At 35.7% G+C, this 25,748-nt stretch overlaps 1 protein-coding gene and 1 long non-coding RNA gene across 5 annotated transcripts in view; one reads left to right on the top strand and one right to left on the bottom strand.

Annotated features, from left to right (window-relative positions):
- LOC145678867 (uncharacterized) overlaps positions 1 to 25,748 on the bottom strand; it is a 541,133-nt gene that overhangs the window by 394,589 nt on the left and 120,796 nt on the right. The window contains exon 1 of one of the 2 annotated variants that reach the window (XR_014130458.1): positions 15,884 to 16,194. The exons of the other annotated variant lie outside the window; for it this stretch is intronic. This is a non-coding gene — a long non-coding RNA (uncharacterized LOC145678867). Of the gene's footprint in view, positions 1 to 15,883; positions 16,195 to 25,748 lie in introns of those variants that run through there. 2 annotated transcript variants of the gene reach the window in all.
- The window catches only part of LOC145678864 (uncharacterized), a 544,231-nt gene continuing 532,042 nt past the window's right edge, over positions 13,560 to 25,748 (top strand). The window contains exon 1 of one of the 3 annotated variants that reach the window (XM_081749437.1): positions 13,560 to 13,580. The gene's annotated coding sequence lies outside the window, so the exon portion shown is untranslated. Of the gene's footprint in view, positions 13,581 to 13,611; positions 13,633 to 16,539; positions 16,925 to 25,748 lie in introns of those variants that run through there. The other 2 variants (XM_081749435.1, XM_081749439.1) reach the window with 2 other exon arrangements.

Genomic DNA, 25,748 nt, shown 5'->3' with positions numbered 1-25,748 from the left:
CCTTTTTTTCTATTAATTTTTAGTGCAAAATGAAATGAAATCTTTCAGTTTAACGTCCTACGGTTACACTGAGAAAAATCCGTTATCCCAACAGCGATATATTGTACAAATATACGGAATCCTTATGTTTACTACAGAAATCAGTACGAAGCATACGTTATCCCTATGCTACATACACACTGTACTTAAATGTTACATCATGATGTTGCAGGATGTCTGACATATAACAGATTTCCGTATATTACAGGAACATATGTCAGCTATATGTTACATACGTCCATCTGTATGTGAGATCCTGACCGCCTATATACAGTTTCTTTGTTCATACGGAAAGTACGTTTATTCGGAACACTTATACGAAAAGTACGTGTAAAATATACTTTTACAGTTATACATTTGCCGTACGTTCAGTCCAAAAACTACACGATTGTCACATGTAACCTACGTTTTTACGTACGCCGCATGCGTTTTCTGTTCTCGGTCTAGGTATGCCTGTTAGGCTAAGGAGGACGGATAATTTAGGCAAGTGAATGATGAAGGAAGAATTGGGTGAATGAAATTATGTGAGGGAACATGAGTACCCAGAGAAAAATCCACGAACACAGTGTTTTCTACCACCAATTTACTTCGTCGGGGATCGAACCTGTGACCTCACGCACCAGAGGTATTTCAGTAGGAAAGTTCAACTGATGGAGCAGTAAACTATTCTATAGTACTAATAACAGCTCCAATTCTCTAAGGCAGGGTTTCTCAACATGGAGGTCGCGAAGATAAGCCGAAGAGATAAATATAATTAAAATCTAATACCGGAAAATATTTTTAAATATTATTTTGAATTTTGTTCTGATAGGTATATATTTTTTATTTTTACACATATTGTTAGGCACAAAAAAAAATAGGTCTACTAAACATTATCAATAGGTGCAGAGTTGTTTAAAAATCAATTTAAATGAAAGAGGTACGATATGAAACTAATGAGAACTGCATATCTACTTGTTCGATCACCGCAATAGGTATATTAAAAATCCCAGATAAGGTTGTTACAAACTAGAAATTATAAGGGGACCGCTGGCAAGAGGATTTGACAAAATGAGGGTCGTGATAGAAATTAGGTTGAGAACTACTGCCCTAAGAAGTCCAATCTTTCAACAAATGCAAACTTCGTAATCTCTTACTTTGAGTATACATTCAAAGTTGTAACAGCAAACGATTCTTGAATCTATCAAGAACTTCTAAATTCTAAATTCCGCACTTTCAATATGCATTCAACTGTAACTTCAATGAAATCACTTTCTTATTTAAAATAAAGCAAAGTTGTAACAGCAAATGATTCTTGAATCTATCAAGAACTTCTAAATTCTAAATTCCGCACTTTCAATATGCATTCAACTGTAACTTCAATGGAATCACTTTCTTATTTAAAATAAAGCAAAGTTGTAACAGCAAATGATTCTTGAATCTATCAAGAACTTCTAAATTCTAAATTCCGCACTTTCAATATGCATTCAACTGTAACTTCAATGGAATCACTTTCTTATTTAAAATAAAGCAAAGTTGTAACAGCAAACGATTCTTGAATCTATCAAGAACTTCTAAATTCTAAATTCCGCACTTTCAATATGCATTCAACTGTAACTTCAATGGAATCACTTTCTTATTTAAAATAAAGCAAAGTTGTAACAGCAAACGATTCTTGAATCTATCAAGAACTTCTAAATTCTAAATTCCGCACTTTCAATATGCATTCAACTGTAACTTCAATGGAATCACTTTCTTATTTAAAATAAAGCAATACTATAAAGTTAGTGATAATGAAGAAATTTAAATATTTAGATGTACTTGATTCATAAGTGTTTTTAGTTTTAATTTCTTACATTTAATCTCAAATATGCAGAGTAGTATCACAAATCAATCTTTGTATTATCATTATTATAATTTATTATTACTTGTTAACTTTTCTCTAACTTGTAACAACAACTTGTAAGCCGGATATCAGCAATACTTGTTAGAACACATCCGCCATCTCGGAACCCGTCTGAGACTGTAGTCTGGTAAAGTTTTTAGCTGATGTTTCCCACTCATTGGGTGGCTCTGTGTAACAGCAATACCAGATCACGGATTCCTGAGCTGTAGGATAGAACACTGCTACAAAAAGAAAGAAAAAAGATGTAGCGTGGGGTGTAAAGGGGTAAAGGTATGTGACATGCTCCAAACGATGTATGTGAAAGAGAGAGACAGGGAGAGGGGGAAAATAAGAAAAAAAACTATATACATAGTTTCTGACGAAAGGTTACAAAACAAATGACAAAGAATGTTCTGAACTATGCGTATACATGTATAAATTGTATGGATAAAAAGAATCCGAGAAAACAGAAGTGTCTTCAACTGGAAACACAACATTCGCTCCCTATTTTACTTTCTACCAGGAGGCACCAGATTCGATTTCTGGTGAGAAAACATCGAATGTACTACAGTGGTTCAGACTCTACTTTTAAGAGGCCTAATCACTGCAAAAATAAAATGCCGCTAATTTTACAGTAATTATGTGATATCTTCAAATAGATAAAAGATAATTGAAATGTGGTACAAGAGCACGCTAGACAATATTATTTTGCATGAAATACTGTTATCACAAGTCACCTAGTAGCTTTACGTTTGTAACCATTTAGAAACAAGAAAATAAATGCCGTTTTTTTAAATGGATGGGAATCAAAAGCAGCTAAGTGAGCCGTGATAACGGTATCTCATGTAAAATAATATTGTTTAACGAGCTCTTGTTCCACAATTCGTTTATATTTTATATATTTGAAGATATCGCATAATTACTATAAAATTAGCGGCATTTTATTTTCGCAGTGATTAGGCCTCTTAAGTGTTGATCCTGGATCCTCACTACTGACAAAAGATGCAAATACAAAGTAATGAAAGCCTCCCCGCTGATCAAGTAGCTAGACCGTGTGCCTTTGTTGCGTGTGGTTCCAGGTTTCTACCCCCGATGAGAGAGCACAAAAATTAATTTCACAATCGTTTACTTCCACTAATCATCTTCTTTATCCTCAGAGACACAAACGTGGAACATTAAACTAAAAAAAAAAAAAAAAAAAATCATTTCATTTTACGAAGGAAACAATTAAGTTCCTAACCATCATTGGCATGTAATCATCATAATCTCGTCCAACTTTGACAGGCCTCTTGTCGGAAATTAAGAAAATGTCCTCGCTGTTACGCTGTTAAGCTTTCGAAAGCTTGAAATTTCCCTGACTAGTAGCAGAAATTCTTAGAAACTTTTCTAGAAATCGCAAATTCCCTGACTTTCCCAGATTATCCCGCTCATTCACCATCATGTATTGCAAGTAATACAAATCTCGTAAGAAAGGGTAACTAAAAACTTGCTCTAGCATTTATTTTTAACGCTAATTCTTCTTTTTTTCTTTTCTTTTCGTTTCATCCTTCCTTAATTTTTTTCATTTCTGGTTTCGAAAGGGGCAAGGGTCAAGACTCCCTGGACCCCCCTTGGTTACGTGCCTGCCCGCATGTTTGCAGCATGTCCAGCTACCTTTCAGAAGTCTGCTGTCCGTCGCCGCACAAATTATCGTAATCTGAAGGGATCCTTAGTGTTTCCATATTGAAGAAACTGTATAAGTACCATCGTGATGATTTTGATGAACAAGAATTTTACTTTGACAGTATTTACTCCTGAGTCCAGTGGCGTATGCAGAATTTCTTCAAAAATGGGGAGGTTCAAGTTGGTATCGCTCCAGAATTTTATCTTAATATCGCAAATGTTTATTTTCTCATAATATCTTCTTCAAAGGGAAGGGAGTTAAAATCTGTAAACGCTTCTTTACTTACGCCACTGTTTGTATGAGCGGAGAGGACCGAAGGGAGGCGGAGGGGGTGCCGGGCCCCCCTGGCTCACGGAAATGTATACGTAACATAGCAAACCACGTAATATACCAGAAATACCAAACATAATATAACAAACATAGAGATGATCCCCCCTAGAAAATTTTCTTCGGGCGCCCCTGACTGCTTGAGTCTAAGTTGGGACGTTGCTTTCCAACCCAACTCAGACTAAAACAGCGAAAGTAAATATCATTAGACATACAAGAAGAGAGAGAATAGATGCAGCCATTTTTTTTGCTAGGCCATTACTACTGCTAGATTCATTCAAGATGGCTGCGTTTTCTTCTAGTCCCATTTTTCTCGTGAGTTCTTGCATTATTTAAAATATTCCAAACAGTATGACACTTGAAACGAATGGCCCCTCTTTGTTTCTTTCTCTTTTTTTCGCCATTTCTTCTTTTATCTATCCCTCTACTTCTTGTTTTTGTCCTTCTTTATTCGTTCTTTCATGTATTTCCTTCTTTTCTCCCTTTTTCCTTAACTTGCAAAGTGAGTCTGAATATATAAAGGGGGAAAAAAAACTAAAGCGAACATCAGAGCCCTCTGTTGAGCAGGACAAGAGATATATCTCTCCAAATTTTTTTTCTTTTTTGGAACGGTCCTAAATCAAAAATGATAAGGAGTCACGATTCACAGCCATAGTTTACTACACACACATACATACATTTATTCATAAATACGCAAAACATTCTTCGTTGTCCTGTCGCCGTACATATTTCGCACTTGAAAATAGCGCTTTCGTTTCGTCATTGTTATTTTTCAAACTAAATTGTTCGGGCCATATTTATCGTAACTTTTTTTTCTTTCTAAAGTTGTTTATATTTGTTTTGGGTTTTGTGGTATATTTGTAACAATTCAGGAATATTTCGTTGCACTGTTACTTAGTACACTTCATCACAATGCTTTTCAATTTGACGTAACACTATGGTAGAACAAAGATAACTTGAGGAGGTTGATAATTTCAAGTATTTGGGAAATATTTTGACCAAAGACGTTTACTGCACCAAAGAGATCAGGTCAAGAATTGCCATAATCAAAGAAGCATTGACCCCCCCCCCCAAAAAAAAAATCACTCATAGCTAATAGGCTTAATATTGAACTTAGGAAGAAGTTGGTCAAGTTCTATACATGGAGTATTGGACTTTATGGTTCAGAGACTTGGACATTACGGAAGTTAAGAACTTCGAAATGTGGTATTGGAGAAAGATGGACAAGATAAAATGAACAGAGAGTAAAAATGAGGATGTTTAGAAACGGATAGGAGAGAAAAGGACACTTTTAGCCAACATCCCTGGTAGGAAGGCCAATTGGATTGGACACATCTTGCGAAGAAATTGTCTTCTTCATACCGTTATAGAAGGGAAGATGGAAGGAATGCGAGGAATAGGAAGAAGAAGAGCACAACTGATTGATTATTTGAAGATAGAAGAAAATATTGGGAGCTGAAGATTGAGTAACCTGGAAGAAATATTTCCAGGCCTAAACAAATAAGGCTCATTAGTTCCAGGACCTGCCAGAGAGCAGAAAACTTAATAATAATAACACTATGGCAGAAACAGACAGTCGCTAAGTGACTCTAGAATTTTTTAAAATTATTATTATCCCGCATAGCAGAGAGACGTTCAAGGAGCAAGTACCAGAATATCAGGGAGTCTGCCTGACGCTCCTTTGACATCCTGTGGAAATCCGCTTATGACCCGAATCAGGACTTTTTGGTGAACCTTTCTGGACTCTTGCTGGGATAACTATGGGACGAGTTTCGGAGATCCAAATGTCCCATGACACGGATATTCCGTTGAAGTCAAGGGAATTCCTATGGGTGGCTTCCCGTTAAAGTTGTCACTGTGAGCCTCGGTGTCCGGGACATATATAGGATCTATGAGAGACGCTAGGGACCTCCCAGGTGCATATTGTACCATGCGGGATCATTGGTCGTCTGCAATACCAGGGATGTAATGAAGGGTACGGGAGTATATGGCATATACCCACCTAATATGTTTATAGATCAGCATATACCCACTTTAAATCAGGGATATAATGGATGGTATATGAGCGGGTATACACTATATATTTTTTTAAACGGTACCGATCAAAAATTCTAGTAATTCATTACTACCAATGCTTTACTAGACTAGGAATGCAGTCAGTCTACCTCGTAAGAAAGGGAATCTCTTTCGAGTTCCATATATACCATGAAGTTTATTGTTAACCAGATTATGTGAACTCACCATCCACTCATGAAAAAAGGGAAGCAAATAGGAGAAAGTAACTCTTAAAAAATAGAATAAAATAAACTTGTTAAAACACATACTGTCAAGAGCTTTGACCAACCAGAAGATTTCTAGTTCGTGTTGTGTGGTTATCACATAAATTCCCATTGTCCTTCTATTTAGCTTTTGAGATCAAAGCTCACTGCTTCTTAATTCAAATATCTCTCCAATTAGTTAATGATGCTAGACCAACACACCCACCCACCCACACACAAAACAAAAACTGTCTCGATTATAAATCGAACTATGATCCCTAGCGCGTGTTGTCGTATAGGGGGAGAAATCTCTTCTACATGTTGTTCTACAATGGAAGAGATCTCTAGCGCATGTTGTCCTAGACAGGAGAGATCCCTTGTGCATTGTCCTATAGCAGAAGATATTCCTAGCATGTGTTGTTCTATAACGGTTGGCGTATGTTGTCTTACGAAATAGACCCAATATCATAAGTAAGATCATGCTTTTTGTGTCTTTTTGAATTACTTCTTTAATATATCGTAACTTCCCTTCCATCATTTCCGATATACGGAATGTGATTGCTACTGTACAGCGAAAGGTTTTTTTTTTTTTTTTTTTTTTTTTTTAATGTTTGTACACCAAAAGGTGCCTGCTGACATCTTATAAACTCAAATTATATATCTGAGAAAGATTTAGAGACTTTTCTACATTTACATAATCCTTAGCTCTATTACGATGCCCAAAAGCTCATTGTTTGCCCATATATCCATATATGTTTTTATGTATATGCTTTTGTTTACATAGAATACTGCTTTATTATTATTATTATTATTATTATTATTATTATTATTATTATTATTATTATTATTATTATTATTATTATTTTAATCTTAGATCCTGCATTCGGTTTCAAGTTCATTTAGAGCTTTGATAATGTAAAAAGTGAGGAACTCGATGTAGGTCGTAGAACATTTTTAGCATGCAGACTGTTTATATGTTATAATTGTACACCGTATAGCGAACATTGATGCAGATAAAGCAATCAGTTTGTCAATCGACTTAGTGTGTTAGTTGTTAGAGAAGAGAAATTTCGTCGCACAACCGCACAGAGCATTGATATGCATCAACGTATCTCTGTGTAATGCAGTGTGACTAGATTGATAAAAGGAGATACCACGGATATAGCAGCGTGGGCGTTATGTGGGCCTACTAATGTATTCCGGTGCTTCACGACACAGCTACTTGCCTTGAAGGCCAGTAGACATTTGCATTTTTTTTTCTGTACTAGCTAACACAACCTTTCTTTTCCTCAACAACAAAATATTTTATACAGTAAAGTTTGAGTTTTACGTGCTACGGTCTTAGTGGCTAAAAGTGGCTAGAAGTCGCATAGCTCCGTAACGACGAAGAATACTGTACAGCTCACAGATGACGAGAAAAACCCTAGCAGAAGTAGTGTGACGTAGGTATGGGCTCGCCCACTTTTTGCACGGGGGTTTCAAATGATACAACGAAATAACACACAGATAACTACCCGGAGTAGCAGACGACATCTAAGTATAGACCACACCTCAAAAACTGAAAATGGAATTGACCGTCTCATTGACCTTTCCCCGCTACCCCTGTTTTAGGGTTCTTCTTGTCATCTGTGAACTGTACATGTGTTAGCCCATTGTTGTGGATAATATTGAAATACTCAATAGATTACACGAATAAATATAATCTAACTCAGTTTGCGCATCTTTGATCTCATTGTGGCCGTAATATCACGAAATCTGACACTATTTGTACTATATCATCCTGGTCAGTATTATTAATGATGATATGAAGTGTGAAGGTGAAATAAAAGCAAGGACAGGAATGGCGAAAAAGTCTTTAGGAGGAAGAAAATATTATTTTGTGGGACCTTGAGTAAACAGTTGACAAAAAGACTCATAAAATGCTTCGTGTGTAGTATTGTATGTATTGTATCGGTCAGAAAAATAGACATTACGCAAAAAGATTAAAAACGGCTGGAAGCTTTCGAAATGTGGATATGGAGAAGAATGGAGAGAAGTAGCTGGGTGTAGCGGAAAACGAATGAGATGGTGTTAGAGATGATAGGGAAGAAAAAGACAATTCTTAAGAAGAGGAAGAGAAATTGGCTGGGACATTCGGAAATAAGGAACTGTATCATGAGGGCCGTGATAGAGGGTATGGTGGAAGAATAGAGAGGGAGAGGGCGAAGGAAATTACAATTACCGGACGATATCAAAACAGAGAAACCGTGCGTGGAGACGAAGAAAAATGAGATGAAAACTTTGAGTTTTACGTCCCACGGTTATGCCGGTTAGGCTAAAGGAGACGGTGATGATGAAATAATGAATGAAATGGTAGAATGAAGAAAGCGGGAGGAAACGGGAGAACCCCGAGGAAACCCATGCACACGGTGTTGGAGACGAAGAAGTTAGCGTAAGACGTGGAGCATAGAAGCTTCTCAGTTGCAGAAAGTGATCTGTCAATAATGGTAGAATACCTATATGATGATGAAGAACTCAATCTGTGTGTGTGTTTTTTTTTTATTTCATTGTTTCTGTAATACCACATATAAGTGGAAGTATTTATTGCACTGTATATACTATATTGCATTACATTTAACGTTATGTTGTTAGGCATTAGTTCTTTAAATCCTCCATAATAAACGTGTTTTGTTGCTATACACAATTTTAATGCACTTTTTATTGTTAATTTTAGCTTATTTAAGTTAATTCGCACTTTCGTTCATCCGGCAAACTTATTCTCCCAATTAGTCGGGATTAACGAGGTTTTACTGTAATAATAATAATGAGAGCACGGTGGATCAATGATAGAACACTCACTTGTGATTTAAAAGGTCCCTGGTTCGATCCCAACCCGTGTGAGATTATGGTGGATAACATGTTCATAGATTTTTCTCGAGGTTCTCCCATTTCCTTCTACGATCTAATTCTAACAATTACTTCATAATAATTCACTGCCGTTAGTAGGGTTGCCAACTGACCGGTGTTTTTTTCTTAGACTCAACTATATATATTTCGCATCTGTTTTGAGGACTATGAGCAGCTGTTGGTAGTTTTATTTTTCAGAATTGGCAATCCTGTTCATTAACCATTAGTCTTCGTTAGTGTAAAGTGCATAATCTTAGTACCTAACAATAGAAAAATCATTTGAATTACGATAAGTGCCAAAAGTTCTCTTTTTATTAATGTAAATTTGCAACTCAATAGGGGAGATAGTGTTCCATTTGCGAGAGTCGTACCTCCGCCACTGTTCAGAAATAAATACTGTGCAATCGGAAAGAACTGACCGTAACAGCATTGAGGTCATTTATTTGTAGTACATACCCAATTATTTTTAAAATAAAAAAAAACAAGCATTAGGTCGTACTGTTTGCTCTTTCTTTCTCTTTCTCTCTCTCTCTCTCTGTAATTGTTGTTGACTTGAGTTACGGAACGCAGAATTAAAGTTGATTATCTGAAGCCCTCTGCAATCAATATGATATAAGGGCCTTTGCGAATGATTAATGGCGTTGTATTCTCTGATCAATACTAATGATATTGTAATGATTGGAAGAGCCTAGCTTTCGAGATGCTATTAAGATTACAAGCATCAACTTGCTATAAGCCCTCCGATGAATATTCATCACGTTCTCTAGGCTCACCCATCGATCTGTTTCTATCCCATGCGAAATCAAGTGTTAATAGAACATCCTAGATCAAAACGTGTTTATACTAGCTCTACGTGTTGAATAGATACGTATTAATTAAGGTGAACAAATGCTCCAATAAATAGTAACATTTGGATGCAATTAGAATGGTTGCTTAATTCCATGATGTAAAGTTTGTACAGTCGTTGGCAAAAGTAAACTGCGACAGACTGCATATACAAGATTGTTTGCAAGTTCGGTGAAGGGACCACGGTAGTACAGTGGGAATAGCGCTAATTTATGGTACAGGGGTCCTTGATTCGACAATACGCCATGCCAATTCCCCACTTATTCACATTCTGCTAGTTCATCTATATCATATTTTTTTTTCATTAGCAGTCTCTATTAGCCTACAGGAAGACCTGGCTTCTATTCCCGATGGGAGCTCATGTGATTTGGATTCCACGTTAAGCTATAGGTCCACGTCTCATATAGCCTTGCTGCTGAAATGGATGTTAAACTAAAAATCAAATAAAATATATTGGCTTATAGAGTATCATATCCGTAGAACCTAATACAGAATTTTGTTTCAGTAAAATCAATTGACTATAATTGTAGTATAGGTTCTGTAACACGGAGGAAATTTAACTTTTATAGTAGTGGCATGTGGTGTGGAAGGCCAAGACTTAAACATGACAAAATTCTTATCTAATGTTTCAGTATATTAAATATAGAAATTAGAGGTGCCCAGACCCGGTGAACCACTGTGGGTGCCGTTCTTCTCTTATCGGTAACAATTAAAACGTTGGCATTAAAATACCGAAAGCACATTTAATTAATGGTACAAAATATCGACATAACATCAACAGCCAAAATAGCGACCGTGTGTAACATCGTCTGGCCAAAATGTCAACGGTACATAGCATCTACAGTCAAAAGCATGAACGGTAGTTAGCATCGATAACCAAAACGTTAACGGAACATAATATAGGAAGAAAAATATCGCCGGAATAGTAACAAATATTCTTGCTTGTTATTGATATACCGTCGAAGTGTCTACAGCACATTTCATTGACAGTACAAAAGCTCAAGGGCACATAACATCGACACCAGAAAATTCGATGGCCTAATATCCCGTGAATAAATGCGGTAAAAATATACGATATTACGTTTAATAGGGAACAAAACGTTCAGAATTTAAAAATGTATCTTAAATTTATTACTATTGTCCTGTAAATAAAATTTATTTACTCAGACAATAAGTTACTTTCAAATAGAGCCTATGTGTAAGAATAATTAAATACGAGAGACGTAAAGCTTAAAATCACAGTGGACAAAGAGAAAGCAGTAACTTACTCCTAAGTATGTTTTACCAAAACGTAAGAGGGCTGAGAACCAAAAGGTCTTCAGACTTATTAATTCTATTGAAAAGATGTAAAAGATTTTTGGTACACCCTGCATGGCTAAATTTATGTAGTTTTCCTTATGTGCAGTTAGTTGTATGCGATCTTCATAACACTTTAATTTACTAGTACTAGTAGCATTTCGAGAATCCTTCTGTATACATTTTTTTATTATTTTTTTTTAAATAGAAACAAAGTGAGTGAGTGAATCCCAAACTCTGGTTAAAGTGTAGTAACTCGTTCTCCGGTTAAGAAGCGAAATTTACAACCCTGACTACACTACATAAATCTACATACCGGCAACAACTTGTAACACTAAGTTTTATGGCATTGTGCGGTCTTCCAATGTAATTTCGCAAGAGCAAGAAGAGGGAGTAGCAGTTTGCTTCCCGTATAAGCTGAATCATGCCTTGTCAAGCTTACCCAAGGAAGAGCGGGTTAAGAGTGTCCTCCAGTTTCAGTTCTGGGACATACACACATATATATACATATACGTATTAGTTCTAACAAACTAGGAGAGTATGTACTCAGGAGGGGGAACGGAGAGGCCGGAAAGTATGCAGCATGAACGGAACAAACTGTCATGAAACACAAAAGGAACTTGACTAACAAACGTTGCTGTTACATTCATAAATATGCCGATAATGAAACACAGTACGTATATATGTATATAAGTTCTATACATTATGTAGATAGAATATGTATAACTCTGTTAGGTACTATATTATCATATATTAATAAAGGAAAAAATAATTTTGTAGTCAACACTGTGAGGATATTTAACTCGGACATTCAACTCTTGATAAATTCGTGTGTCCGAATTGCCACAGCGCTTGCATTCAACCTGCGTAGTTCCTGGTTCTATTCCCAGTCGAAACACTAGTTCGAAGAGTGATACGGTCAGAAAGAGTCAGTTTTTAGTCACTTTTATTGATAATAATAATCGTTTTAAAACGAAATATTACATCGCATTTCGTGCCAGCGAGGCTTTGTTGTGGACAAAGCTCGTGTTCAAGATATTTTTACCTTACAGTTTTCATAGATTCTTCCAACAGAAACGAGACGGAGTTCTTCCAATAAAAACAAATATACTTTCCCAGACGAGACATCATTTTCACGACACCTTTTCGAGACGAAATACCCTCGAGTCGTAGGCAATCCTACTTAAGATTTGCGGGTCGAAAAGAAAATTATTTAATAGTCTTCATTACTAAATTTTGTCTTCTGCCCAGCGAAACGTATAAGCGCAGCTATAATGATCGCAAGGAGTCATGAAGCTTGACAGATTTACCGATTTCAGCATCCAATAGAACAAGAAGGTGTGTTTCCCGGTCGTTAACCCCCATCCATGTATTTTCGCCAGTGTCGTCTCTTGAGCTATACGAAGAACATCTCCTGAGGGTACAGTGTTATCGGATTTCCCTTAAGTTTCGTTTTGTTTATTTTTGTTGCCGTTGGTTTCAATTTTTGCTATTATTACTGTTACCATTTAGTTGAATATATTTGTATATTGGTTTTATAGTTCTTTAAGTGGCGTTTTCTTGCCGCTAGTTCGTCATGTCTTCTAGTTCGGTAACAGTGTTCGGTAACTTCTGCTGTTTCAAGTTTTGTCAAGTATGCATCCGGAAGGCAGCTCCACGAATCACACCGAATTATTACGATGCATCACACGTGAGCCAAAGTAGTTCTATGATCGGTGTACAGCCCAAGTTTCACGAATCCTCGCGTTAACTACAGCGAAAAAAAAAAAAGCTATTGCTGAACAACTATTGATATAATGATTTTAAAAATATAAAAATTAGGAAATCGCTTCGACGTCAGGAGTAATTCAAAAAGTAAAAAGTTTTAAAGAGTTATATCTTTAAAATTTTACTTTTACAACAACTTGTCTAAAACTATTTGAACTGTGAAACCATAAGTCATTCTTAAAACATTATCTTTCAAAACAAGTGATTTCTCAATATTTCACGTACATTTTAATGCGTTTTAGTGATTTTTGATTGATTCATTCATTCGATTGAATTTTAGCATCCCTTCCAGCATTAAGGCTGTATGAAACGTGAACCTACAACTTAACGTGGGATCAGAATCACATGAGCTCCCATTGGGAATCGAATCCGGATCTTCAGCGCGTTAATGATTTTTTATTAATTCCAACTGGCAACACTTTCTATCATTACCACATTAGGTGCTAGTGTTGCAGATACTATGGTCACTGAAAACCTTCGAATGACGTTACTACAACTTACGTTATGCACCTACTGCTGATCATCTTACGTGTATTTATGTTTTATTACTTAATAAGCTTCTCTTCAATTTGTATTCATTAATTGTAATTTTTTTCTTACAGGTGAGTTGCTTGCGATTGCTGTTGGTCCACAGGTATGAAAACAAAGATGTTCCACGCTACATAATAGAGAAATCGATTGAAAAGGTAAACATGTCGTTTTCTTATTACAGTAGAACCTCGGTAAAAGAACAACAGAAAAGCATGTTTACAATCTTTTTTTTTTTTTTTTTTACTACATAAATCTGTCTATAAGTTCGTATTTGGTAATATTTGTGGAGTTTATTCAAAAGATAAGTTTAAATCCAATGCATTTTATACATTATAGTCTTATTATTAAAATCGATAAATAAAATAGATGGATCCACCCCAGTGGCATATGTATCAGTGTAACAAACGAGCATCTGTTTATAAATAAAAAATAAAGTAACTTTAATATTGAGTTGAGTTGACTTTGAGTTTAACGTCCCTTTCAGCAGCGAGTCTATATAAAACTGGACTTACTGATTAACGTGAAATCCGAACCACATGAGTTCCCGCCGGGAATCGAACCGGGATCTTCCACCCCAAAGCCGCTTACGCTAACCTTTTAGCCACGAAGGAGCTCAAAGTAATTTTAAGTAACAGTGTTACACCCCTATTACTAGTATTTGCACAAGCGAATCCAGCGTAGTACTTTCGACAGCTTCAGATTATCGGAGGAAGTTTTCACGGCCATTTCCCCCAGAAGTCCGTCCTTGACCCGCTCCTGGTAATGACATGTAGGGTAGGTCTCTGTATTACTATAAAAAAAATAACATTATTATTATTGGGAATAATAATGTATATAACATTATTATTCCCAATAAAACTCAAAATATCGTCCTAGAAACTCACAGAAATAGGGAGCTTATTGTTTTTAATCAGTTGTGTTATATAGCTATCTGTAAAAATATACACAAAAAGAAAAAGAAAGAAGGAAAATCTTCATAGACGGTTCATTTTCCAAAACTCAGTTATTGCTTTCTATGTCAAAAATCAGTAGTTAACCAAAAGAGGCTCCATCACGGCGAAATTAAATACCGCTAATTTTACAGAAATTATGTAATATCCTCAAATAGATAAAAGATAATCGAAATGTGGAACAAGAGCTCGCTAGACAATATTATTTTACATGAGATACTATTATCGCGACTCACTTATCTGTTTTCGATTTCCAGCCATTTAGAAAATCGGCATTTATTTTCGCGTTTATAAATAGCTGCAAACGGAAAGCTACTAAGTGACTCTTAATTACGGTACCTCATGCAAAATAATATTGACTAGCGCGCTCTTGTTCCACATTTCGATTATATTTTATCTATTTGAAGATATCACATAATTACTGTAAAATTAGGGCAATTTTAATTTCACTATGGTGAGGCCTCTTAAATATACAAACTAGAGGTTTACAATTGTTATTGTTCCCACTCTAAAATGAAAATACATTTGTATCTTGTAATAGTGGTTACAAACGAATATTAGAGAAAAGTAATTTAATACAATACACGAAAATACAGTGTAAGAAAATGAAATGGTTCACGGTGAATTATAAGATGACAGTGTGTAATAAATTTCACACTAAATGGAATTTTAAAAATATATAATATGCATATCATAATTAATTTTAGTATTTATTTGTTTATTTTTCTGTCAGGTAATTCAACGAAAAGTGTCGCCCTCTATCAAGGTTGTAGGACATGTTCCGTTTTAAGATAGGCTATTGTACACGTTGGGCATTACAAAGGATTATTGTGCCCTGAGATAGGCCATTGTATAAGTCGGGCATAGAGTCGAATTATTCTGTCCTGAGATAGGCTATTGCACAAGTTGGACATTAAGTTGGATTATTCTGCCCTGAGATAGGCTATTGCACAAGTTGGGCATTAAGTCGAATAATTCTGTCCTGAGATATGCTATTGTACAACTTGGGTGTTAAGTCGGATTATTTCCTCTTGAGTTTTAGCAGATAAGTTCAAACTAAAACATTAAAACTGATCTAGTCAATCCTGTCAAAATAATTTGAAAATTATTCAAAATACTAGACCCAATCTTTGCTAATATAAGTATGAACTATGTGATATAAACATGAACTAAATGAAAATATAAGCTGAAAGAAGACATATATATAATTTGATGTCTTATTTCAAGCAGAATTTTAAAATTATCTTCCGTATATCTATTAATTTCAGAATTACTTGTCTATGTTGCAAGCACCAGTGTAAAACTGGTAATATGAATGGATACAGGGACATCTTCAGAGCTAACACTTAATGAGTAACCAAGATACTTTGTACAATTTGTGTGTTAGGTGTAATGCGTACAATGTTTTGATATGTAATTATTATTACTCTTTTTTAAGTAGATAAAAAATCCCTACCTTATTTAATCCACATGTGGTTTCTTCAAGAAATCAGTTCTAAATCAGGGAAGGAAGATTAAAGAAACACGTTTTGCTTCGTTTCCGATTTGCTGAAAACTGGTTCGACCGAGGGAAAATGTTCGAGTTTTAAGAAAAAGAAGGCTGGTTGCAAACTTCAAATAGTTTCCTGTATGACGACATAAAGTCCATTTTCGAACACAAAGAATAAATAAAGGAAAACCGTATCAATTCGCTGAGGGGATGAACCAACAAAGTAGGGACTAGATAGAAGCAAAGAAAGAAAAAAAGATTTTACACCCCTATTATGGTTCTTAGCTACTAAAATCCTGTCTGAATGTCACAAAAACCTTGTGGCTGGCATTGCCTTTTGGTTGTTCCTTCATTTTCACCCCCTACGTACAGAAAGCTATCCTCCCAGCAGCCACCCTGTCCTGGTGCGTCCTTCAAGTATGGCTGCCTTTCCGCCCCTTTTAACCTCTTCCAATATCCGCTACTGGTTGTTGAATGCGAAGACCAGCAGGCGAATCCAACCAACCCTGCTAACCCAAAAAGGCGTCCACCATACTATTTTTTCTTCTTCTTTTTCTGTATGTCTACTTTACGACCAAGCATTGAAAAGAGTCGTTGAAAACTTTAGAAGGTTTTTATATCTGTGTGCGTTCGCATCTCAACTCGTTAAGAGAGATTTTTGCGTGTTAATATTTTGTGTGTTGAGTTATGATTTATCAAGACGCGACTTTTTACGGGTTCAGCTTATTGCTTGCTGCTCTGCTGCTCGCTAGAATATATTTTCCGTAAGTGAAATAATGTTGTAATTTTCAAATTGGATACATAATACATTTTATTTCTGCTTTATTTGGAATTGTTACCAAGTAAAGAGTTAATCGAAATGACAAACTTTCCTTATCAAGCCGGATTAATTAAATACAGACATTTATTTGTGGATTAATTGGGCGTTGTTCGTAATAAAAAATGTTAAATTCTTCAGATTCCATTATTTTCGTAATAACGGGAGGCAGCAACACCTTAAAAAATCAAGTAAGTACCTATAATGAATTATTCCAAAGGCTGTTGTAAATTTCAACGAACAGATCTAAAATTATGTTTATATCTATAGGAATAAAATTTGGTGTGTACTTTACGGAAGGAGGACATACGGAGAGAGTTTTTCGAAGATTAGTTGAAAGTAATTTTGAGGGTATATTATTATTATTATTATTATTATTATTATTATTATTATTATTATTATTGAACAAAGTCATACACAGGAGCGGCGTTTAGAGAGGGCAGTTGCCCTCCCACTTTTTTGAAGTGACCCTTTAATGTATATAATTTCATTTGGAAATGTAAAATTTTTGTATATGCAACTGGTTCATAAAAAACTATGATGCCGTATAATATTTACCGTTGCGTGAGTATAAAAAACGTATTGGTGCGTGAGTACGTATTGGTTATTTGTCTTCCCATAGAGTTAAGAAAGATATAGGAATTGCGTTTTAATTGCAATCCAAAGCAAATAATATTGCGATTACGTATTTCTTTAAATGTCGAATGCTTTTACACTTTATATTTTACTTATATGTGGTGCTTTTAAAACTCGAATAATGGATTCAAAAAATTATTCGGTTAATAAATAATTATTCCAACTATTTTTTTTAAAATAACAAACATTTGTTAAAATATTGAGTTGAGTTGATTTTGAGTTTAACGTCCCGTTCAGCAGCGAGTCTATATGAGACGTGGACTTACTGATTAACATGGAATCCGAACCACATGAGCTCCCGCCGGGAATCGAACGCGGGTCTTCCACGCCAAAGCCGCGTACACTAACCGCTTACCCACGAATGAGTTCTTTGTTAAAATATTGAAAACGATTATTCGTATATTCGAATAATTTTATTATTATTATTATTATTAGTGGCATATTTAAGAGGGGCTTCTGGGCTTAAGCTTTCCCCCACCCCGAAATTTTATTTACTACTTTAAAGTAAATGAAATGTCTTGCATAATTTTCACATTTCCAGGAATAAAGTTATCAAAACATCCAACGAAACAAAATCGTAAATACGCCACTGATTATTATTAAGTGTAAAATTTTAATTTCTATTGCGCTGAATAAAATTAACATGCTTGTAAGTAAATTATCATGAGTAGTTTTCGAAAAAAATGGAAGAACAAAATTTTGTTGGGCGTCATTCCAAATAATAACTTCGAGTTTTTATTTTGGTGAAAAGGATAGGGTAAAACCTACCATTGAAACGCTGAATATATAGCGGTAAGTTCTCTCTTTTTTTTCTCTCTCTCTCTCTCTGATAGCCTTCCTGTATGGACAGAAAAGATAGCCATATTCTCTCGAAAATTAATAAATGAATTTTTCGAAAACAGATATTTTCGAGAAGTGAAAAAAGAAAAGAAAATTATTTTTTTTTTCTTTATCGGAAAATGAAAAATTGTCGAAGAGCAAAAAAATCATTGTGAAACGAAAATTGAAAAATTGTTATTACTTTTCTAGTGTAGGTTGTGTTCTGAAATAAGAATTACAAACAAAACAAAAATTTTATTATCATCTGGAATAGCAAGAAAAGTAGTAATGAAAACAAAACCAAAGAGGAACATCCCAAAAATATTTTCCAAATTTAAAAACAAATAAATTTTAAAAAAACAAAGAAATTGAGGATTATTGTTCTTAAAACAAGACGATTTTTTAAAAATCGAGAAAACTAAATTTTCGAAAATTTCAAAACAGATTTCACGAAAAAGGCTATCCCGGTCGCAAGACTTAAAGACAAACAAGCCTGTGCTAAATAACTTCTAGTACGTACATATCTACTGTATCTATATATTTAAAAATTGAAGTTACTACGTTTGTGACTTAATAACTCTTGAACCAATCAAATTTTGAACATAGATGAGATTCGGGCCTGGGATGGATTTTATCATTTCACTTTGAAGGTGCAACTTAGGGAGAGTACGGGGAGATAAAGGAAATATTTAAAAAATGATCGAAAATGACCAATATTGGTGTTCAATCCATAGTTTTCGGGGTCGCTGAGATGAACAGTGACACTTCCGATGCAGTTTAAATCTGAATTCAGCCTCCATTGTTCGTTATGTACAAAATGAAACGTCTATTCCCCGTGCGACGAACGGGCAATCTGCTAATTTCGAATAATTTTGAACTAAAATTAAGGCAGTTGTGCAGGCTTTTTCCCTCTACAATACTTATGATGATTAATTTTAATTTTGTCAGAATTTTCCTTTGTGTTCTTGTCTGTCACTTCGATTATCAACAATCGTATCGATGAAAACGAGTTGGGTAAAACGCTGGAGCATGTATACATAACAAAGAGTAGTAAAATTCATATAGATAACTGCACTTCTCGCCTTAAGGCACTGAATGTAATAAGAATGCTGTGTGCCTCGACTTGTTACATTATCACTAGTACAATGCCATTACTCATTTTGGCGGCCTTAGAAACTCCGGATGCTAGAGGGAGGGGGAAAATAAGGGGAGTGAACTTTCAAGCTACCGTTTCTTAATTAGGCAGGCTATAACCCATTAGCAACAGTAGTAGTAGCTAGTTATGTATATCCTCTTTTTTTTTTGTCTGTGTATGGGTAAAATTATGACTTACCTCTCCCTCCTCGCTTTTAATTTTTATATTCAGACTATTGCATGCTGCATGGAACCACTTCTAGCATGTTTTACACTCATTCCAACGGAGCACCTTTTCATCTTTTATTCGATTGCGTCTAGAATACGCACGTTGTTCATCTTCTACTCATTCTGTGGTCGTAACTACTTCAGCCTCATTCATTTTCCTTCATTCCGTATATGATGAAAGGATAAGAACGAAAAAATATATAGAAAAAAGGAGGAAAAACTAAGGGGAAAGAAAATAGCGATGCTCATTTTTTTCTTTCTAAACCTCATTTTCTGTTTCCCCCATTTGTCTGTGAGTGTCTGGGCCTGTTGGGGGTTCTTATTCCCCTTCTTCTTTATACACCAGTTTACCACACTTTTCTCCATTTCTTATCATTCGTGCAGTTTTTCTAGGTCGATAAGAATTTAATTTCGAGAAACGCCATTCAGTTTTTGGGCTAACACAGGACAAGAAGAAATGATATAAGATAAATAGCATTAGGGGGGAGGAGGAAGAAGAGAGATGCGGCAAATAGGCTTTGTGAGCCACCCAAACCCCATCTAGCGTTCTTCTTCACAACTACAGCTGCGAATATTTTTTCTTATCGTTTCTTTCTTTTCTCATGATGAAAAATGCTGTTATACTATTGGTTTACTTACTGGGTAGGAGGGTTTTCTTTTCATTTGGACTATATTCAGGAAATTTGCGTCATATTTTATCTTAAATATATTGCTAATTTTATCGCGAAAGAAACTGAGTATGGTTGGAATTGCAAAGTTTTGTGAAAACGAATGCAAAAGCATGGACTGTGTGTATAAGGGGGAGGAGTAAAACTGGGGTGAGTACAAAGCGAATTTAAAAAGGACTTAAAAATAGTCTGTAAAGACGAATGAACGACGAATGATAAGTTCTTTAATAAGGAAAAACCACTATGAAAATACGAGAAACAGAGGTTGATCGTAAGCGGTGAAGTATTGATAGAAGATATATGTACTGTGTTTCAGAATTTCCTTTTGCGTTTGGTAACTGGGCACCTCAAATTCGACTCGTTAGAGTTTAGCGAGCCTCTTCAGTACCGAGACTATTTGAGACGTGGACCAACAGTTTCACCTTAGAATCTGTACCCACGCTATGAGTTCGAATTTCAAAGCTATCCTACTGGGATTGACTCCGAAATATCGTATACCAAAAGGCGATCACGTTACACTAGCGAGGAATTCAACCAGAAGTATATTATAGAAATGTTTGGAATTGGTATTACTTGTTACGCTTGTTGTTAGACATATACAAAATTCGTACTTGCTTTCGGTAAACTCGTTCTGCACTGTCTTCTTACCTTCTTATATGATTTATTCTATATATATATATATATATTAATTCAAGTTTGATTCATGAAACTTCAATTAAACTAAATGGGTGTACAGGTCATGTAGTCAGAATGGAAGAAAGGAGGAACTAACTAAAGATATGCCACATTGACCTGATCCCTAGTCTTCCATTGCAAGCGCTGCTATCGGCTGAAGGAATTCCACTCGCTTTCTCTCGCTTAGCAACAGCTGAACTCTTATTGGCTCAACGCGTGGGTGTGTGAGGGTGTGAGCTTTAGTTCGCATTTTTGCCACGGCTCAAGACATTTTGGCAGCACAATAGAAACCCAATCGGAAGAAGACCATAAGGCAGGCTTAGGCAAGGCGGACTCTACCATATATGCTACACGTGCATTTGCACAGGGCTGCAAGTTTCGAGAGGTGACAAAAACTGTCATAATTATATTACTTAAAATAAATATTTCTTTTTGGAAACAGACTCATGATGATGGTAGTTAAATTTACTAAGCTGATCTTCTATGTGAATATTACATTCATAAATCATGTTTAGATCGCAAGTATGAATTGTTTGATTGTTGTCAAATACAAGAACTCAATTCTCGAACAGTAGCGAACACCTGTTCCATTTAGTTAGTTATCACAGTTTTGATATGAAAACTAGTCATGTCTTTGTCACAAGCAAGTTTTTTATCATTGAAGGCAGAAACAATTGTCATATATATTTTTTTTACATATGTAGAAGGAAAATCAAGAAATAAAGGTAAAACAGCTAGTAGTACTGGAATTGCAAACGTATTGAGATTAAAGCTCGATATTGAATTCTATAAAAAAGGATTATCATCTTTTCTTTGTAGGTGTGTTCGCTTTATCTTCCACTGACGTAATAGATTATTATTTAAAGAAAGAAACAAAAAAGATTGTATTTATTGTGTACGATTGCACTTTTTCTTTCCTTCGTTGTTCATGATGGACAAGGATACTTAAAATTGTGAGTTTTAAGATTTGTTCTTTCTGTGAAGAAAAGCAAAGCGGCAAATGATGTCATTGGACGGAGCGGCAAATTACCTAGGGTCGCCCTTGGGAGCACAATGCTAAGATGAATTTCGTAGAGATAGGAATAAAGTAGAAACTGTATCCACTTGGCTAAGGCTAGAAGTCAGTGGGGAAGCTCTTGTGCTGGGAAGTCTCTTGTCGCATATTAGGAGCTTCCAATCACTAGTTTCAACTGAAATCTACTTCCTATCCCTCTTTTAACTTCCTCCACAACTTTACAACCATTACAATTAGTGCTGTTTGAACATTATTTAAATAATTATCGAATATTTGTTATATGTTTCTACTTATATTCCGAATATTCTGTTTTAAATATTTGAATAACTATTTGCAATCCGAATAATTAATTAGTAAAATTTTAACATTATTTAAACATTAAATAATTAATTAGTAACATTCGCTCATTGAATTTTCGTCCCACGCACATATTATTTCATTTCTTCTCCAAGTGGCCCCGCGTTGCTTAGCATCTAATACTCTCACCTTTGGTACGAGCGGTCCCGGGTTCGATTTCCGGTGGGGAAACTCGGTCGTAAGGCGTAAGCAACAGCGTTTTTATGCTAACCAGATTTTTCCTGGGTTTTCCTCATTCACATCAGAACAATTTCTTCCTTCCCCCCTTTAATGCCAGAAATATGTATAAAAAATAAATAAATCTTCTCCAAACCCACATTTTTAACGCTTAGGGTCGTTTCTTACTGTTCCTTCGCAATGTTCATATTTCTGCCCAGTACAGTAAAATATTCTACAAGAAACATTTGAGCTCTCCCGGCCAATCTAGTGGCTAGCGTATACACTTTTGATTAATGGAGTTCCTGGATGAATTACCGATAGGAGAACCACAAAATTTGAACATGTTACAGGGATTCGGATTCCGCTTTGAGCTGCAGGTTCATGTTTCACACAATCTCAGTGCTGAAAAGGACGCTGAAATACAACCAAGCAACCAGTCTTCTCCGTTACTCTTTATTCAACGTCTCATAAAATGTACATATATTCATCCTAAATGTTTATTTTTTCTTTTATATTCCTATCCTGGCTTTTATTTCTTATTCACATTCCCAATATTTTCTAGTGACACAATCTTAGTCTTCTAGACACTAGTTTTTCTCTACTTCAACTTACTTTTTAATTTTCCCATTACATAGCGAGACTTATGAAGTGTGAACGTGAAATAAAATAAAGGGTAGGAATGGTGAAAGAAGCCTTTAGGAAAAAGAAAATACTATTCTGTGGAACCTTGAATAAAGAATTGAGAAGGAAACTCATAAAATGCTTCGTGTGGAGTATTGTAACCTACTGTATGGGGCAAAAACATGGAAATTATGCAAAAACGATGAAAAACGACTGCAGGCTTTTGAAATGTGGGTGTGAAGAAGAATGGAGAGAATGTTGAGTGGAGCGAAAACCGAATGACAGAGTGTTAGAATTGGTGGTGGGAATTGAGAAGACAAACTCGATGAAATATTGACTAAGAAGGAACTGTATCATGAGGGACGTGCTAGAGGATATGGCGACAGGAAAAAGAGAGAGAGAGCGACCGCGGGCCGGGCTTGGGCGGGACGACACTGATTTCTCTTCAAGTCGGGCCGGACTAGGGCCGATTAATTGCAATTCTTTAATGATTATTGACTTTCGTTAAACAATAATTAGAATGAAGGCAAACGTTGAAGAAGTGTGCCCGTGAAAAATGTTACAAAATGAGACTTTTAAAACTTTCGGTCCTGGGCCGGGCTTGGGCCAAGAATTTTAAATAACTTACCGGGCCGAAAATGTCCAAAACTTTTCGGGCCCGAGCTGGGCCGGGCCTAGGTACATTCCGGCTGGATTGGGCTCGGGCCGAAACATTCGGCCTGTGCAGGTCTCTACCATGGAGAATGGAAGCTTCTCAGTTGCGACAAGTGACAGCTAGTGATAACAGAATACCTATGATGATTGCTGTATAACTCAGAAACTATCCCAAAAGCTGTAACATTAGTTCAAGAATACAAATATATAAGATAGGGACTTTTTTTTAACTAAAACAAATCCTATACCACTATCGACTTGCATTGTTTCGTAGGGAAGTTTAAAAGTCCTTGTGTAAATACATAATAGAGTATTGTGATAGTACAGAACTTCCCTTTTGGCCTTGGTTTAGGGCTCACGAGTGTAGTATAACATTGTATAATATTGTTGAACAATAACCTAACGGTATTTTGAAAAGGGCGTCCACACCACCCGTGTCTCACTAAAAAAAGAAAAGATTTTAAAAAAAAAAAATATCTTACGTTTTGTTCGTAGTGGTCAGTCGAGTAACTTTTTTTAAAAGATATTTTTAGAACTAAAAGCTTATATAACCTTCCTCAAGCTAATTGTTTAGTACTGAAGAGTATAATACCGAAATGTTTTTTTTTCTTTCTTTCTTCGAAAACAGAATGTCACCATCTATTCGTTTTTTTTCTTCCCTGAAGCACCGAAACATGGGAAGTGACAATATAGGTGTAAATACCAAAGAAAAGTCAAGGTCAATGTTGGCAACACTTTAAAAAAAAAAAAAAAAAAAAAAAAAAAGCAGACAAAACTATATACTATTGTATTTCTTTCTAAGGTTCGTTGAAGTTTGTAAACTGCATTTTGTGTTGAGTATAGATTAGAATTAGGATTAGGAATGAGATTTCTGTGCTTTCGGCATCTATGGTCATGTTAAGACTCTTCATCCCGGCGAAATTAAAATACCGCTAATTTTACAGTAATCATGTGATATCTTCAAATAGATAAAAGATAATTGAAATATGGAACAAGAGCGCCCTAGACAATATTATTTTGCTTGAGGTACCGGTATCACAAGTCACCTAGTGGCTTTCCGTTTTCAGCTGTTTAGAAACGCGAAAATAAATGCCGATTTTCTAAATGGCTCGAAATCGAAAGCAGATAAGTGAGTCGTGATAACGGTTTCTCATGTAAAATGATATTGTCTAGGGCGCTCTTGTTCCACATTTCGATTATATTTTATCTATTTGAAGATACCACATAACTACTGTAAAATTAACGGTATTTTAATTTCGCCGGGATGAAGACTTAACCCGTCACGTATGAGGGATGACGTCACTCGGCGATCACACTATCGGAGGAAATAGAAGGAAGGAAGCGGCCTGGGACCTATATGTTAGGTACTATCCCGGTATTTGCCTTGTATGAATGAGGAAAACCTTATTCAGGATGACTGGCATGAAAAACACTTTTTCCACCGAGTGTCTCCACCGGGAATCGAACCCGGAACCACTTGTAGCAAAAGCGAGAGCATTAGCAACTACACTGCCTGGGGCCACTTGACTACAGATTTGTAGTGGAAATCGGGTGCCAGAAATAGGAAAGGGAAGGGGATAATTTTCATTACGAAACAGGGGAAGGAATATAGTGATAGTGAAACTTCTTGGAGTCTCGTTTTTGATATAAGAATCGAGATGAGACTACAACTTTTTACGAGTCTCGCTGGCGACACTAGATCACACAAACCTTAGATCGCAAACACTGTTTTAGAGGATCTATCAACGTTTAAAGATACCCAAGTCGTTACCCTATATTTTCCAATAATAAATATGATTCATGGACCTCTCGTGACACGTAAGGATTTTGATAACTTGTAAATGAAATAAAGAAATACATCAGGAGTAAATTTATTTTTAAAAAAAAATCTCTGAGAGTCGAGGCAAAATGAGAAACAATTGAATTTAAAAAAAAATCTCTGAGAGTCGAGACAAAATGAGAAACAATTGAAGCCGTGACTTCCATAACCATACAAGTTCAGCTGAAGAGATATTGAGAAACACAATAAAAACTTAATATCTTTTGCAA

The sequence above is a fragment of the Thermobia domestica genome, chromosome 2, assembly GCF_964235325.1.
Source record: "Thermobia domestica chromosome 2, izTheDome1.hap1.1, whole genome shotgun sequence".
Classification (NCBI taxonomy): Eukaryota; Metazoa; Arthropoda; class Insecta; order Zygentoma; family Lepismatidae; genus Thermobia; species Thermobia domestica.
Note: the sequence above shows the minus strand (reverse complement) of the source record. Positions and strands in the feature narration are given on the sequence as shown.